This window comes from Aythya marila, assembly GCF_965140915.1.
Source record: "Aythya marila genome assembly, chromosome: 3".
Classification (NCBI taxonomy): Eukaryota; Metazoa; Chordata; class Aves; order Anseriformes; family Anatidae; genus Aythya; species Aythya marila.
In genome coordinates this window covers 56,310,949-56,327,259 of record NC_139044.1, presented here as the reverse complement: position 1 = coordinate 56,327,259, position 16,311 = coordinate 56,310,949, and the positions used below count along the sequence as shown (strand labels likewise).

Genomic DNA, 16,311 nt, shown 5'->3' with positions numbered 1-16,311 from the left:
ATTGAGAAGGGCAGCAATGGAAGGTCCTTTTAGATTGGTGTTTCCATTCTTTCCTCTTTTGCTTGGTTCAAAAGTCCTGCATAATTAATATCGCAGTACTTAATAAATGCTTATGAACCTACTACCTCTCTGCTCTTTCCGTTTAATTAGGTGATTGACTTCAGGCATACTATAAATTATAATGACAATTTAATTACTTTTTTAATGTGCACACTTAAAAGATTTATAAACAGGAATAGAGCAGTACAGTGCACTGAAAACTAGAAATACCATGAACATGAGCACAGCACAAAGTAATCCAGTCTGAAGCACCTCTCTGAGCACACATCTGAGCACCTATAATGGCTGAGAGCTCTGGTGTCTGCAGTGGCTGGCACAGACACGGACAATTCTCCTCTTCTCACCTGAACACCTGTGCATGCTCCTCTCAACTTTTTCTTCTGGTGAAACCCACTCAGTTTCACGGCAGGAGCCAAAAATAGTTCCAAGGAGAAGTCAGGCAATGGACTTCAGTGTAGCTTAAGTATGATGTTTGCAAAAATGAAAGAACCTTTCCCTTGTTTTAAATAAACCATAAAACTTCATTCTCATTTCATCACACACAGTTGTTAAAATTTGCAGGAGGCTGAAATCTCCCACGATATTTCAGCTGTCACAGACAAATTGATAAAGACCGCAGATTTCATAATGCCATGAGCAGGCCCTTCCTGGTTAGGAGACAGAAATGTGTGTGTGAAAATATTTCGTATCGTCAGCACCACATACTGCAACAATCAGAGTCAGCTCTTCTGATATTGCTGTTACGCGACCTAGGACTCTATTTCCCTGTCACTTCCATGAATGTAATTGGAACTAAATTCACAAAGCTAACAGAACTACACACACAGAAATATGTAACAAATCAAGTATGAACCAGGTCCTATGTTTCACATCAAACTAGTCCTCAGAAAAGTAAAAATAATAAACTAAAAATGAACTTTTAAAATTTTAAATAGTTTAAAGGACTAAGAGAAGAGTTAATGTATCTGAACGTCCAGGCTCTTCCAACCCCGAGTCAGTCATCAAAACCAAAATCACCGCTATTTTCTGCAAGTTACCTGTCCTCACCGTAGAAAGACAACAGCACTGGTTTTAAATCCCACTCCGTGTTCTATTGGTGAAAACTTTCTCATATAAAAATGTCATTAAAATTTGGGCTAGAGGAGATGCTTTCCCATCTGGGAGCTGAATCTGGTTTGGTGTGACTATTCCTGTCTGTTAATTTAGCAGTATAAAGTACAACTGTACATTCTTGGCATACTTACTGAGGATGCTGGCATCTCTGTAACCAGAACTGCTTGAAGAGAGAAAAAAAAAGCAAAGAGGCTGGGCAATTCACAGCATGCTGTGAACATGATGGGCCATTCACTGTCTTAAACCTCATCTATAAGCAGTGCTAAATAGTCAGAAGTGAAATAAATGTAAAGATATAGCCCAGGCTCAGTGTTATGATAATTGTTTCTGGTTCTCCTTTTTTCATATGGAATAAAAACATCCCAGAGGTTCATCTCATCCACTCCCACAGCTTCCACGTGTGCCTGTACCCCTCGGCTAGTACCACTGGGGCCAGAGAAGGTGCACGTGGAGAAGACCCCACGGTGCTACGCAGTGGAGGAATCACGAGGAGACGCTTTGTCCACGGCTTCCGCTTTCAGAGCAGCAGCGCAGGGCTGAAACAATGGATCTCCTACGGGGCTGGTGTTTCATCCACCCTTGCGTACCGCCGGTGATTGATGGTGGGTCAGGAGGGCAGCAGACTTTGGGTGCACAACCCTTAAATACTTTATCACAGATGGCAAAAGGCCATGCGCTACAATAACACGGCGAATACTTCCTTTCACTGTAGCACAGACAAATTCCTTCCTCTCTGCAGGCTGGATTCGAAGCTTTTGCTTCTCGGCGCAGAGCATGCGCAAGTCCAATACTTGCAAAATACACACGTAAAAAGCTGCACTTTCAGTCGTGAGACTGTTTGCCTGTAAACATTCTCACCGAAATGGGGAGTCAGCCGTGTCCGGGCTGAAAGCATACGCAGTCGTAAACGTCTAACTCTAGGGATTCCCAGCCTCTATAGGACAGTAAAAGAAGACAACTCACTTCTCTTTAAAAACAGAAACTATACAGTAAGAATCAAGAAAATTTGAAAAACTGTGCAAATGATCAAAATTTTTTATGCTGGAAGAGTTTCCTGAATAAAACATACTGCTTTGGTAGAACTGAAAAGTTCCACAAAAATACAGATTTTGTCCCTGGTTTAAATGAAGATTTAGGAAATATATAGCTTCATGAAATAACACGTTACTTCAATACTAATATTTTACCAGTAGCATTGCACTACTTGATGAATTACTCCTTAATGAGACTAAGAGATGAGCTGGAATACTAGCATGCTATCACAATGTTTTTCAGCAAATAAAACTGAAGCAACCTTTAGGGAGTTCTGGACTAAGATGTCTTACTGTGTGAGAAGTCTCAAGGTTTTGTTCCAGCTCAGAGCACAGGTGAAGTATTCCAGAATCTTCTGCAGTTTTAAATTTTCTTCCAGTCAGCTTTTGCTTTCTGTTCCTCCTTCTTTGGTTCTCTCTCTGTTTAACCACCTCAATGTTTTTAAAAGCTGATCTAGCTGCTCTGAAGTTGACAGCATGTCCTAATGCCACAACAAGGATAGAAAGTTGAGGCCTTGGATTTTGTTTCGAAAGGCATGGGCACTCAAGAATCTCCAAAGAAATCTCCAAATTGGCTGTGATGATTTCAGCTCCCTCCTCAGCTGACTGGAGCTCTAGCAACACCGGAAAACCAACTAGCTGCCCACGCACAGGACTGCAGAAGCCAAAATAATGATAACCAATAACGAAATCATTGATTAATGACTACAGCAGCTAGCACTAGATTGTGACTTTTCAGTTTTGGACACTGAAGAGCCTGTTCAAACCAAAGGGGTGAAGCCACTGACTCGGATTTTGGGGCAATGCAAGGCAGGTTGCAAAGCGTCAGGCGACATTGTCACACAAGGATGTGCATCCACGCATCACTTGTGGGCACCCGGCGAAAGAACAAGCGGGTGGTTTCCCTTCCAGAGGTCTTACAGCATATTACGCTACGGCAATGGATTTGCATAATTTCAGTCAAATGATATATTACAAATTTCACCATAGATTTTGAGCTCAAATGCTTTAGAACTGAGCAAAATAAATGGTGCTTATCTTTGGAAAATTGAAAGTCTCAGGCTGGAGGTATCTCAACTTGTTACAGCCCTATCGAGCAGATTACAAGTAGGCCTATCATCTCCAATTCAACAAAGTCCAAAATTCAGATTTAAAATAAAAGTGATGTTAATTAACAACCATACTGCTTACTAAAAAGTTTCTAAGGTAACAAAAGCTTTTGCACCACTCATATTACCCAGAAACCAAAACTGCACATAGGCAACTTGTCCTTTGAGCATTTTCATTCCTTTTTCAGAAGAGTGTGAAGCTAACATTAGCATCAAACTGTGTCATATTTTAAATGCATTTTCCATATGAACTGAAAGATACTTGAGGAGCCACAATGATGTCACAAAGATTTTGAATATAACTTTTCAGCTACACCCACCTTCAGCTTGTGCCCCAGCACTCTGTCTGCTTTTTGTTCATGCAGGTAAGCAGAAACTGGCAGCTGGGGAAATTTATCTGTATTTGTGAATAGACACAAAACAGATAAATGCTGGCAGGCATAAATTCATGTTTTATCAATATATATTCTGGTACTTACTGTCAGAGTAATTTATTCAAAAAAAAGGCTTTCAAAGGCAAACACCAGTTTAAAGAAACAACAAAATCCTTTAAGAGACAAATTCCAGTCCTGACTCATTCCTTGTCACAGCAGATCCAGGATCCCAATGGAGTGCAGCAGAAGGCAAAGCACCCTCACTGGGTTTCTCTCACAAAGCCAAAAGGGAAACCACTGTAATTAAGTGAAGAGCCTCAGAGAGAGTTTCTCCAGGCTGCTGCCTAAAACAGGTCCCCTGCAAGTGGGGCCCCTCGAGCTGGGGTGGGTGACAAGCACGGCATGAGAAAACACAGAGGCTCCACATCCGAGCTGCTCTTGTTTGGGGCAAGCAGAGCTGACAGTTTTGCATGCAGCATCCCGTAATGACAGAGACTATCAAAATTACAACGCACTGGTTTTGCAGCTTGTAGCTGATGGACCTACGAATGCTCAGTTTCACTTCTCACAGTTATTCAAATTATCCAGCCCTCATAGGTCTGCAAACCTGAGTTGCAAGTCTCACACACAAGGGGATTTATTAAAAGCCTGCTGGTGCATTTGACCGTGACAAAAGGCTAAAATAAATAAATAAATTAAAAAGTAATGAAACGCACTAAACATTTCTGAACCCCAGACTATGTTTGGCCTGGATCCAGTGGACATGTTTGTTTTCCACTGACTCCCCTATCATAAATTGCCTTCTCCCAAAAATGTGATCTAAATGCACTGCACACCAGGGGCAGGAAGGCAGTGGAGCACAAGTATCTGTGAGAGTCACTTATTCCATTAGTCAGAAATCAAAAATTAAAAGAAGCTCTTCAAATGATAACAGAATGCAAAACCTCATCACTTCCTTCAACGGGAGGGCACATGAAGACCTTATTCATAAGGTATCGATCAGTCAGAACATGTGCTGGGATAGAAAACTTCTGGAGTCTGTTCAGAGCTCTTAAATAGCACTGTCTGGACTTGGGCAAATGGTTTGAATTTTCTATGCTTTTGCAAAATAGTAATAAAAATGCATACCCACCTCACAATATAGAGGCTTCATCAATGTTTCTAGCTCACTCTCAGCTTCTTAAGTAGACAATCCTGCAAAAGTACAGAATATTATTATTTAGGTTTGATTTCCTTTAAAAAGTTTTAATCATTTCTTCCTCTTGTTTTTTACCAGGTAGGAACAACTGTGGATGCAAAATCAGCATGACTGCCTGGAGGGCAGTCTAAGGCTCCTGCCTCACGCACACATGTACATATATATCACGAGTACCCCACAATACATACCACTGGTCTATGAATAGGTCACTAGAACACAAGCCAAGCAATGCGCATCTAAATTTGAATGCTGAACAAACAAAAACGTGGGTATTTTTAAGATCAAAACTCCTTCCTAAGAATCTCACATGCTCCCTGTCCTGCAGTCCTGGTGCGACATGTCAGAGGCGGCTTTCTGAGGCACGGTGGTGTCTTCTGAATCACTGCCATTACCCGAGAAAACCCCAGGAAGTGGTTTGAATGAGAAGCTGGACCCGACTTGCGTAGGTATCAGCTGATGTCAGAATACACACAGCACAAAGCCGTAACAATAAGGACATTGTGAAACCAGGAATAACCTTCTCTTATCTCCCGCAGTTTGGGAAATCATTTCTAACCCGGTGACTACAGAGGAACAAGTCAAATGGTTAATTATTCACTGCGCGCTTCGTAATTAATCTCTGTTTCAGGCCAAATCCTTGTATGCCCATAATAACATGAAGATCTCCAGTGAGGGAAACAACAGCATGAGCTTTTGGACCTCCTTCTGCAAAGCAATTCGTTTTTCCATAAACAGTTACTATTAAGCAAGGACAAAGCAACAAACCAGACAGCCATCTGTGTAAACCAATTTAAAAGGATGGTGATCTCATAAAATTTTTCAACCTAAAGCTCTCCGTTTAACTTCTGCCACCCCGTTCTGCCTCGGCAAATTCTAGGTTTAAGCTGGTCCTTGGGCTAAGGCCGCATTTCCACTTTAGGCAAGGCCGCTCCTTGAAAGCCAGAGTGACTTCAAACCTGTGAAAAGAGCTTGTCAGTGAAAATACCTCGGCATATATGGAAGCAGGACAACCTAACCAGCAGCCCACACACCACAGAGGGTGTTACCACGATGGTCTGGGCTGCATTTGTCAGCTGAGCTTCCTCGAAGTACGAGGTCAAGTAAGAGCAAAGATTCAGGCCACCGGCTGTAATGCAATTCCTGCTGAAGTGTGTTCTTTCTCATGACCCAGAGAGAAGCCAGCACTGAAGAAGCACTGATTGAGACCATATTAGAAGGGAAGACAATCCTGATAGCCTTAGAGCAATATTCAGAAATCCACAGATAGTGCAGCCATCCTATACACACCCAGATTAGCCACAGCATCCACAGAGCCTTCTGCGTCTTTAGACTTGACTCTAATGAAGCTTCATACAAAACATACAAAATAAAGGAGAAAAAAAGAAAAAAGTAAAAGAGTAAAAAAAATAAGTAAAAACCTAGAGTGCAAGTAATGAGCACTCATGGCCTTGTCTTGCACCACATTACTTGCAGGACTGCCCTCTACTGAAGTCAGCTAGAGTGCTACCTCACGGCTGCAAGAAGGGGACATCCATGAAGGTATTTGTAACACTACAGAAGGAAAAACACACACTGGTTTACAAAGGCACACAGAACACAAGCATTTTGGTATAAAAGCAGGTAATTGAAAAAATGTATATTCTTTTCCCATTTCCAAGTTCCAAAACAACACAACAGTATATTGACTTTATTTAAGTGACAGAAGGAAGCGTTTGCTTCTCCAGTATGTAAGGATGACATTTCAATCCATGCAGTGCAGACATGGTGAAAAATACCTCCCACAGCACCAGGGCTTGTTACATTCACTTTTTTTTCTCGTTAGCATGCAGTTCCAAACACTCATTACTTTACTGCTCCCCTTCTGCAATCCCTGATATTTGTGTGCCTGATAGTTGTGTTTGCTTTAAAATAATAGCTGTGAGGCGAGGTTAGCTGCCCTTTTGACCCACTGTGTAATTGTACATGTGTTTGTGCAGTAATAACCCGTCATACCCATAAAGTGACATTTCTCTAATTGGCATTTGCTGAATGCACAGGCACCCTCTGCAAACACAGTGGCTTTTTTATTGGCAACCTCCCCAACTGCCTCACCCTTCTCAACGTGGAATCTCCCTTCCATCATCAGAGAACAGCCATGGTAATACTATTTATTTCATGTTGTGTGCCACCAAATACTATTCAAGGTTAGCCTTAAAAGACAGAGTAGTATCAACAGCTGCCTTGGGAATTTGCTAGAAAAAAAGGAACAGATCTGACCTTTGACTCTGCGTTCCAGTGCCTTTCTGATACGCTTCAGAACAAAAGTTCAAGCTGTGCCTCGTTTCGGTTTGTCACACCTTGCTGCGTGTGAAACAGAGGACAGAAATTCAGGAGAAGCCAGGCTAGGGCTGCTCTCCCTTGCCTTCGGTCGTGCCATGTCAACTGACGTTGACACATGCGGTAATTTCTTCACTTCCTCCATCCTCGCCTTTTCTCTGTCACTGCTTTGAGTTCCTACCCAGCCACCTCCAACAGTTCTGCTGTTTATTGCCACATTACATAAAAACTCAAAAATGGCTTAGAAAACACTAAAATATCTGCACCGTCTTGGCAAGCAGATAATCCTGGGAGCAAATTCTACTTAAACAACGGAGTGTCCACGTCTCCACGTCTCCAGGGCCTACCAGCCCTGGAGATCTTGTGCCTCATCCAGCAAGGCTGGAAGCAATGCACAATGCTTTGTGGCATACCTCGGACATTCCTTTTCTACCATACAAGCATCTTGTTATCAATTTTTATAGGGAGGGAAAATGGGAAAGGAAATTCCTGGAAAAGATTACAATTGTCAAACAAGCTTTTGATATCTTTCAAACAGCTGAAGCATTAATTTTTTGGCGACGCTGTCAAAAGTCTATGAGGGCTTCCTGGCTGCAGTGGAAGAAATGGTACATTTAGTTCAACTACAAGCTGTACTTTTTAAAAAATCCATATGAAAACAGACTCATTATTCATTTTTCTGTTAATACATGTTTTTGACCTGCAGTTTCAATACTATTTTTGTGAGACCTTGCATTCTCAAGAAAGAACTTCAACTTAAAACTAACACTTTAATAAACTCTTGTTTATATTATGGTCAAACCAGAACAAAATAAAGCTACAAATGACAGTTTTATAGGAAGTCAAGAAAAAGATTCATGTGTCTGAATACTTTAGTTACAGTATGGTAGGCATGATTATTATTTCCTGTAAAGCCCAAGTGTAGCTTTAAAGAACTGGAAAAAGGCAACTGTGGGAGTAGAGCATGGATCTCTCTCAGGCCTCAGAAGAGTAGCTAGTGAGTATATGCCACCATAAAATTTTAATGCAAAACTCCCATCAAGAATTATGGGAATTTTACCCTGGAACAACAGCGAGAAAGGGCCAGGAGAGATCTGTTTGGGTTCTTCAAAATACTACCATGTTGCATTCCTGTAAATGTCTTCCTTTTTGGTGAAAAGTGCCAAAAAATTTCAGGAAGAGGGTTTGCAATGATACAGGCAATAGAATGACCTTTTTAAAAAGTGATCATAGAACCCCAGAAATTAGATCACAAAGGAAATGGACAAAGTTTATTAGATCATCTCATACCCAAATAAGAAAAATCTATGTGGCATATTTTACAGTGTTTTGTCCAGGTCACTTCTGAGTTACTCCAACTCATCAGCTCTTCTGGTTTCCATCAGGAGAACTGGCCTTCAACGTAACGATTTTTTTCCCAGTATTTGAGCTAATACTCCTTTTGCTTGTTTGCACCTTTACACTCCTTTGAGACTGTTATAACCTTTTAGGTGGTCATGCCTATATATCTATATAGACAAACGCTATATCTAATTTAATAGCAATCAAGGTAAAAAACGAAAAACTAAAAAGAGCAACTGATCTTCTGATTCAGCAGCCCTGCTCCCTCAGTAGCCAGCAACAAATTTCCAGTGGAATGAGAAGTTAGATCTTGGTTAAGAATCAAGACTATGAAAAAAACCAACAGTGTCCCCACTGAAAGAAAGGTGCATTTCATTAGCACATGACCTGATCTTTACGGAGAAGACTTTTCATTTTTTAACTTGGTCACTATTATTTCTAACCTGCTAGGTAGCAACTGGCAGTTGTGCTTGAGAAGAAAGGCAAGACAAGTTTCTGGAAAACTCCTGAAAGCTAAACGGCTGGTCTGCAAAGGGACAAAGTCAAGACACTTCGCAAACTCTTCAGCAATCTTGAATTAGTGCCTGTACTGCATTCATGTTATTAGTGACTTGCAGTACCATGTAAGTTCCTCCCATCAACGATATTTTTTAAGTACTCCTGTGCTGACAGGTGTCCTGACTTTATCAAGGCCCCAGAGGATGTCAGTGTGGGGCATTTCTTTCTCTCCACTTTTACACCTCATTTCCAAGCCAACCTGATCTTCCTGCGGAGGGCCAAGATCCGTATGGGGAAGATTTCAACCAGAGCTGGAAGGGAGGGAGCTTCTTCCCTCACCACCCCTTTGGGAACAGGACTTCTTTACCCGCAGTAACCCTGTCCCTAGCCTGCTGCTATCTCAGGCTTCACGTGTGGCTTTGCATCTGAGGAGCGGCGCCTGGTAGGAGTTGTGCAGGCTGCTACCAGATGGGCTGAGTCACTGGCAGCACACAACTTGCGGAGCTCTGTGAGGTCCTGCATGAAAAATGCTCACTTTGTGGCACTAAAGAGAAATACTGCCAAGCGCAAAAATCCATGCAGGAGTTACTGTGTTGTGTATACACGGGAAGCAGAGCAAGAGACCAAGAAAAGACTTCGGCACAGTTCACAGGAGTTGCTGCCTGGCTGCTGAGATGAAGGAGGTGCCTTTCTGCCCGCCACAGCACGCAGACTTCACTTGCAACATCTTCATTCCTTCCTCTTCCCCACATCCAAACCAATGGGTGTATTTCTTCCAAACTAATCATATTCCAGGGCAATATTCACCAAGCTGTTAAGCTACTGACAGCCTGGTCCTGGATCCCAAACAGTCTTAGGAAAGTCACTGGCCACTTGCAGGAGGCAGGACTAAGCAGATGGGCAGAGGTTTCAGGACCAAGGCCCTTGTGGACCAAGTGCATAGGAAACATTGAAGTGTTATCTGAGTCTTTTCATTCCATTTATTCAGGGTTTTGTACAGACCGCATTATAAAAAAAAAAAAGGAAAGCTCTTCATTGACCTTATCAATTGGATTTTAAAAAATGAGATGCCACAAAAATGAAATACTATTCATTTCTTTTTTCGCTTTTCCAACTTTTCTTTACACAGTATTTTCCTTGTACAATTTCACTGCACTTCTTTTCTTCTTCTTGGCTCTTTATTACTCTACTCACTACAAACATCAACAATGAGTAACCCCTTATTTTTCCCTGCAGTCAGAATAATGTCTAAATGAGACAATAGCTAACCTGTATTTCCTCCATGACACCTGGAAAATCAAGAAACAAAACCCAAACAAACCAATAAAACTATTCAAGCCCCTCCCCACAGAAGTGGACCAAAACTGGAGTTTCCTCCTATCTAGGAATTGGCCTGAAGATATCAATGGGGCTTTATGGAAACAGAAAGACCATCTTCAGAGACCAAATATTTATGACTATAATAAGACGATTTGACCTAACGCAATGCAAAGACACTATGTTCCCCGAAGCCGTGAAATCACTACCTTGCCTCGTATTTCAGAGCATTTTTACAACTTACAGCCAGCTCACTGCAGCAACATCTCTCAAACGACGATGTTTTTGCTAATGCCTGTGCAGCACCACCTGCTCCGTACAGTCACTCCTCACGCAAAATACTGCTGTCACAAGGGAACTTCCTATTAGCTTTGCATTTCTTCCCATCCCAGGGTGCGCCTTTGCTGTCAAGAGTATTTAGGTACTAAGAGTCCAAAGAACACAAGACGATAAAAATATTGATTCACTGCTGGTGAACCCAAATATCAGACAGCACAGCAGCGGTACAGAGCATGCAGTCATGGATGTTGTTGGCAGGGGAGAAATGAGTTGCACTGCATCTTTTACTTTGGCTGGCGCATTCAAAAAATCCCAGCGTGGAGCCCCTGATATTACCGCATCGGGTTCAGTTGCCATTTTCACTTCCAAAGTAAGGTAATTGAAACCCCATGCCTGTTGGGAATGGGATGCATGCTGAAACCCCAATGCACTTTGCCGGGGGAAAGAGAGGCTTATTATAGAGTTACTGGGAGATCCAGCAGCGGATGTCTGGACTTCCACTGAACCTGTGCTGCTCCCTGCTCATGACACCTAGTTATTTTAACTCCCCAGATGAAATATCTGGTGAGCCATTGTCCAGGGTGACCAACAAGATCTGAAAGGCGGCTACTGAACAGGCGAAGGCTGTTCCGGAAAAACAAGGCTTTTGCCACCGCAGTCATCACTCCTCAATTAAGGCTGTGCAAGCAGAACTCCGTGCCTGCATTTACTCACCTAAGTCAACAGGGTGTGGGCGTGTGGACCTGGGCATCCACCTGGCATGAGCTCACCACCGGGTGATCACCTCAATTGCTGTTTGTCCCTGGCATGACATCCCCGTCCCAGCACACAGGGAGGCACCAACAAACGCTGGCACACGTCCACTTGGACTTCATCCCTCAGCCATGCACGCAGCCCCAGCGCTGAGCACCAGGAACCAACGGGCAACCTGAGAACGCTTTTTCCCAGTAAACTATCACCTGGTCTGAACTAGTCTGAAGGTCTGTGGAGTCTTTCTAGAAACTTGGCGATGCCGAGCTGTTGCACAAACACTGTAAATGAAAGCTACCCCAAAATATCATCATTACTTAACATATAATCCCTGTAAAAGGGGTGGAAAGGAGGTCAATATTTGCCAAAAGATGTTGATGTGTAGCTGGCCGTAATGATTCCTAGAAAGCTGTGGCAAATCATACCCATAGCAATATCAATTGGTTCTCAAGGTTTATGCTTCCTAAGCACAGTACCCCAGGAAAAGTCAACAAATTGCAGTGCAAATGAGTCCAGACTCATCAAGCTTTTTGCACTGAAGCTTTTACAGATTTTGAATTATATAACCAGTTTGTCATGAATCACAAAGTCTTACAGAAGTGACTATAAAAAATATTATATAGAAACAAAGGAAGGGTATACCCATAAATGGCAATTCAATGAAAACCTCTTAATTCCCTCCTCTCTCTTGACTTTCTTTTTAGTCGCTGCTTCTCTTCCTACAACCTCTGTTGGACACAGCTCTTAACCAACACTTGACTAGCCGGAGAGCAGATCGGGAAACTTGATTCAGACCCAGCTCCTATGTTGCATCGGGCATCTGTCTGCAGGGAATGGAAAGGTATGTAGGTACCCTGCATCCCACAGAGCGAAGGCATCCGTGCCACAGCAGCACATACATTGCTCTTGGAGGCAGCTTTACATAAGCACTGTGTCAACAAACGCACAGACTTTGGTTAAGTGGCTCGTACAGGAAGTCTGGTTTCATTCATTAACTGCGACCGCTGGGGTAGTGCATGGGGAGGAGGAGACGGGCAGGCAAGTTAAACGAAGCTCCCCTCTTCCCTCTCAAAGTTTTCAAGTCTCAGCATCCCGCACGAGACGCACCGCGTCGTCACCTGAGTGAAAAACAACGGTGGGCACCGAGACAGACGCGTAAGAGCAGCGCGAGGCTTTGAAACCGCAGGCTCTGCGGAGAGGGCCACCTGCCAACAGGAAGAAGTGGTGAGGAGGAATCCTGATCCGGCCACTATCCTCCCTCAGCCAAACACTGCCGCGCGATAAACAGCAGTAAGGACTTTTTTAACCATCAGTCGCACCGAGAGCATCCACGTCTGTCATTTCGTTCCCCAGTTGCCAGGAGAAGGAGCGGAGAGACTTCTGAGCTAGAGTTCACAAAGAGCTGACCTTGTCCTTCCCATCACAGCCGTACCAAAAGCACTAAGCCCGGAAGAGACTGGAAGAACAGGAGAAAAAGAAGACGAAATGACACGGTGCCCCGCCGCGGGGCTGCCGCAGGGTGCCCGGCACCTCCCGGGGGGACCTCTCCCGGCCACCTGGCGCCGGTCCCGCAGCCCCTTCCCCTCCTCAGACCCCGGGGCGGAGGAGGACACGGGGATGCGGGGCGTCCTGCCGCCCCGGGGGCCGAGCCGTGCCGGGCGCGTCCCCGGCGTCGCGCCCGCGCGCCCCCGGCGGGAGCATCCCCGGCGGCCCCGCACCGCCGCCGCCGTCCCCGCGGCTCCGTCCCTGTCCCGGTCCCTGTCCCGGTCCCGGTCCCGGACCCGGCCGGCGGCGGTACCTGCGCTGCCCGGGCCTCCCGGAGATCCCCGCTGTCCGCGGCGCCAGGTCACGGCTAAAAGCCCGGCGGCGGCCGCGACTCCCATCAATCATCAGGCACTCGCTGATGGAGTGGATGGTAGGAGACCTACTGATGTAAGCTAGTCACCAGAGAAAATACCCACTGATGACGCATATCCAGGCACAAAAATAGTTACAGGGCCCCCAAAGGGATTATTCAACAGCCTACATTTAGATATTCTTGCAAGAGACCCGCAGTCGATTCGCTGCCATTAGATGGCTGGGGAGCGCTGAAGTTGAAGTCTCCTCGGCAGACGTAACCACAAATAGCTGGTTTAAATCAGCTCCCGCAATTACAAGCTGTTTTGTAAATTTTAACACGGCATTACGGGGATTAAGCCTAAACAGAACCACTGCCTATAAAGCACCGGGCAGCCTCTGTTTTGCCGCTCACCAACTCCTTCCGCGCGCTTTCCAACCCCCTCGGGCTGCCACCCCGCCAGGAGCACAGCGGCATAAACGAATTTGGGAGTGCTCAGCCCCTTGTGCTGCCCCCGAGCCACGCTTGCTTTCAGTGAAGGTGCCCATACAAGCGATGCCTGGCAGCACTCAAGCACGAGCTTCATTCCCAGCTTTGTGAAATACTCCGGGTTTCACTTGCCTCTCTTCTGCTCTAAAAAGATCGGAATAATTCATCTGAATAATTCATCTTTCTTGCATAAATCACAGTCACACACAGGTGAGTTAACGACACACAAAGCCACGCACCTGCCTTGGGCAAGGGCCAGAGAGATGCCCCCCCTCCAGAGACCCCTTCTAGCCTAAGTTATTCCACAGTTCTCTCTAACAGGGTTTCTAGTATCGATATCTCGTTAAAAGCATAATCCTCCAAATTAACCAATCGAGTGCTAATCCCCCAGTAATCCTGCCCCCTTCAAGTTTCAGGATCCTCCACATGCCCTCACAGTAACCAAGCTGACCTCAGATGGGGCTGAGTCTCCTGAACGCCGCCGACAGCACAGCACCGACCGTGCAATCCTGGCACTATTAAAATCCGTATTTTTATATCGCCTCATGCCAACATCCAAGTCCCTTTCCAGAAGTACTTTTGGTGCTTGGAAGTCTAAAAGTTAATGACTTTCTATTGCATATTTATAAGCTAAATATAGGAAAGTATTTTATGACTCCGATGCCTACTTCATTGACATACTTTTGGAAAGCATTACCTAGCCAAACAAACACTCCAGGATTTACAGTGTTTATCCTGTAAAGCGGGAGGAAGAAATGTCCCAGGCTACTAACTCCCACCTCGCTGTCTTTATCCACGACAACGTTATTAAAAATAACACTGAGCCTTATTTTTAGCCCAACCGCCTTGCAGAGAGCCCTCACGTTTCTCCCACGCAGATGCTCGCTGGCAGCCCACATGGCCCAAGTGCCTGGGGGCTGGGGTCTGAGCCACAGGACCCGCACCCACACGGCGGCTGCCTGCAGCCTGTGGAGAAAAGCAAAGCCACAGCTTGCGGCTCCCTCCCTCCTCCCTGCCCCAAAGGGCTGGGGAGTCCCCAGGTGCTTCTGGCAGCTGCCCCACAGCTGGGCTGTGCCCCAGAGGATACTGTGGGATGGCTCAGCACTCATTGTGTGGACACAGCCCCAACCTCCAAGGAGCTATGTGAACAAGGAACGGTAAACCCCTTTGCTCATGTACAACAGGCAACCTACTCCCTCTGGAAAGTGGCATTTTTGGCATGGTTTACTTTTTTTTTTTTTCCTTCCCAACAGCTGTCAGTTCTGTCAGTTCCTGTACAGTAGACCTAGCACAAGACTGGTTTGTGCAACTGCCTCTGGAAGCCAACCGAGTTTTCAAAAGCCTGTTTTCCTGCAACACAAAGGCACCCAGCAAACCTCGTGCAGAATAGGTATGAATGTGGGGACGTGACAGACGGGTGGCGAAGATGCTGCCTGGGGGGGTAGAAGGAGATGAGGAACAGTGAGGGTCTGGTAGGAACAGCTCTCAGTGTTCCCAGTGGTGAAAATGCATTGCTTTTCAGGGCAGGGAAACAGAAAAGAAGAAAGGTAAAGGACAGAAGAGGAAGTGTGATGATAACTGAATGTGCCTGACTATATAAGCAAACACAGAGGTTCCCTGGTGTAGCAATGCTGCCTGATGTTTTTTTGAAGTATTTGAAGTAGCAGGCAGACAAATCCTCTTACTGACTCCAGTGCATTCTATTAGGAACACACATTAATGGGGTGTAGGCATATTGTTTATTAAAAATAGAGAGACTACCAGCTTTCCAAGGAGGCAGTAAAACAAAAACCCAAATAAGAAAATTGTTCTTAAAAGGTTTCTACAAATTTTGAAGCAAGGGGCAGTCCTGGAATAGATGTTTGGTTCACTGAGGACAGCACAGCATGGAGCATTTACTCACTGTGGCATACAACATTACACAAACCAGGACACTGATGTCAGAAACATAAAAATAGTTATGCTATTCTCATTTTACCTGCACATCAACCTCTTCGGGCTTTTCCCCTAATGCTAGCATGGGCAAAACAGGTAATATTGATTATAATTGAAAAGTTAAAGTATTATAGAAATAGAGATTTCTGAGGCTACATATAGATATTTTTTTCTGTTTTAAAGTATGAATCTGGTATTTCCTTTGCATGCAAACACCCCCGAAGAAAGCTAAAACAAGTAATAATGGGTAGAGTGGTGGTGGAGGGACGTGAGTTTGTTTGGGATATTTAATATGAAAATCAACATTTCTGTTTTGGAGAAATAGGTATATTTACAATTAAATTTGAAGTTACCACTTTCTATGTAGCCATCTAAGCTGTTTCCATTTGGTAGCACCATTAGCAGTAAATAACAGTTTTTATGCCAAAGTTGCAAAGCACATCAAACCATCAGACTAAGGAAGTTGTTTCCTACACACCTGGAAACCAGATTTCAAAACTAGCACTTGATAGCAACAGCCTTTTCTGAAGCTGCAATAAAAGGATTGGAGGGTTCTTCCTTTCTCCATATTCAGTTGGTCCGTTCAATAACTAGCTCATTCACAGCTGAGTGACCGTAAGCTGAGGAAAACGTACTTTCCTATTCCGAGATATTAACTCAAAAT

The 16,311-nt window shown here is 44.4% G+C and overlaps 1 protein-coding gene across 4 annotated transcripts in view; it reads right to left on the bottom strand.

Moving 5' to 3' along the window:
- HIVEP2 (HIVEP zinc finger 2) overlaps positions 1–16,311 on the bottom strand; it is a 134,622-nt gene that overhangs the window by 71,835 nt on the left and 46,476 nt on the right. For 2 of the 4 annotated variants that reach the window (XM_082756095.1, XM_082756094.1), the window contains exon 3: positions 4,820–4,881. The exons of the other annotated variants lie outside the window; for them this stretch is intronic. The gene's annotated coding sequence lies outside the window, so the exon portion shown is untranslated. The remainder of the gene's footprint in view (positions 1–4,819; positions 4,882–16,311) is intronic. 4 annotated transcript variants of the gene reach the window in all.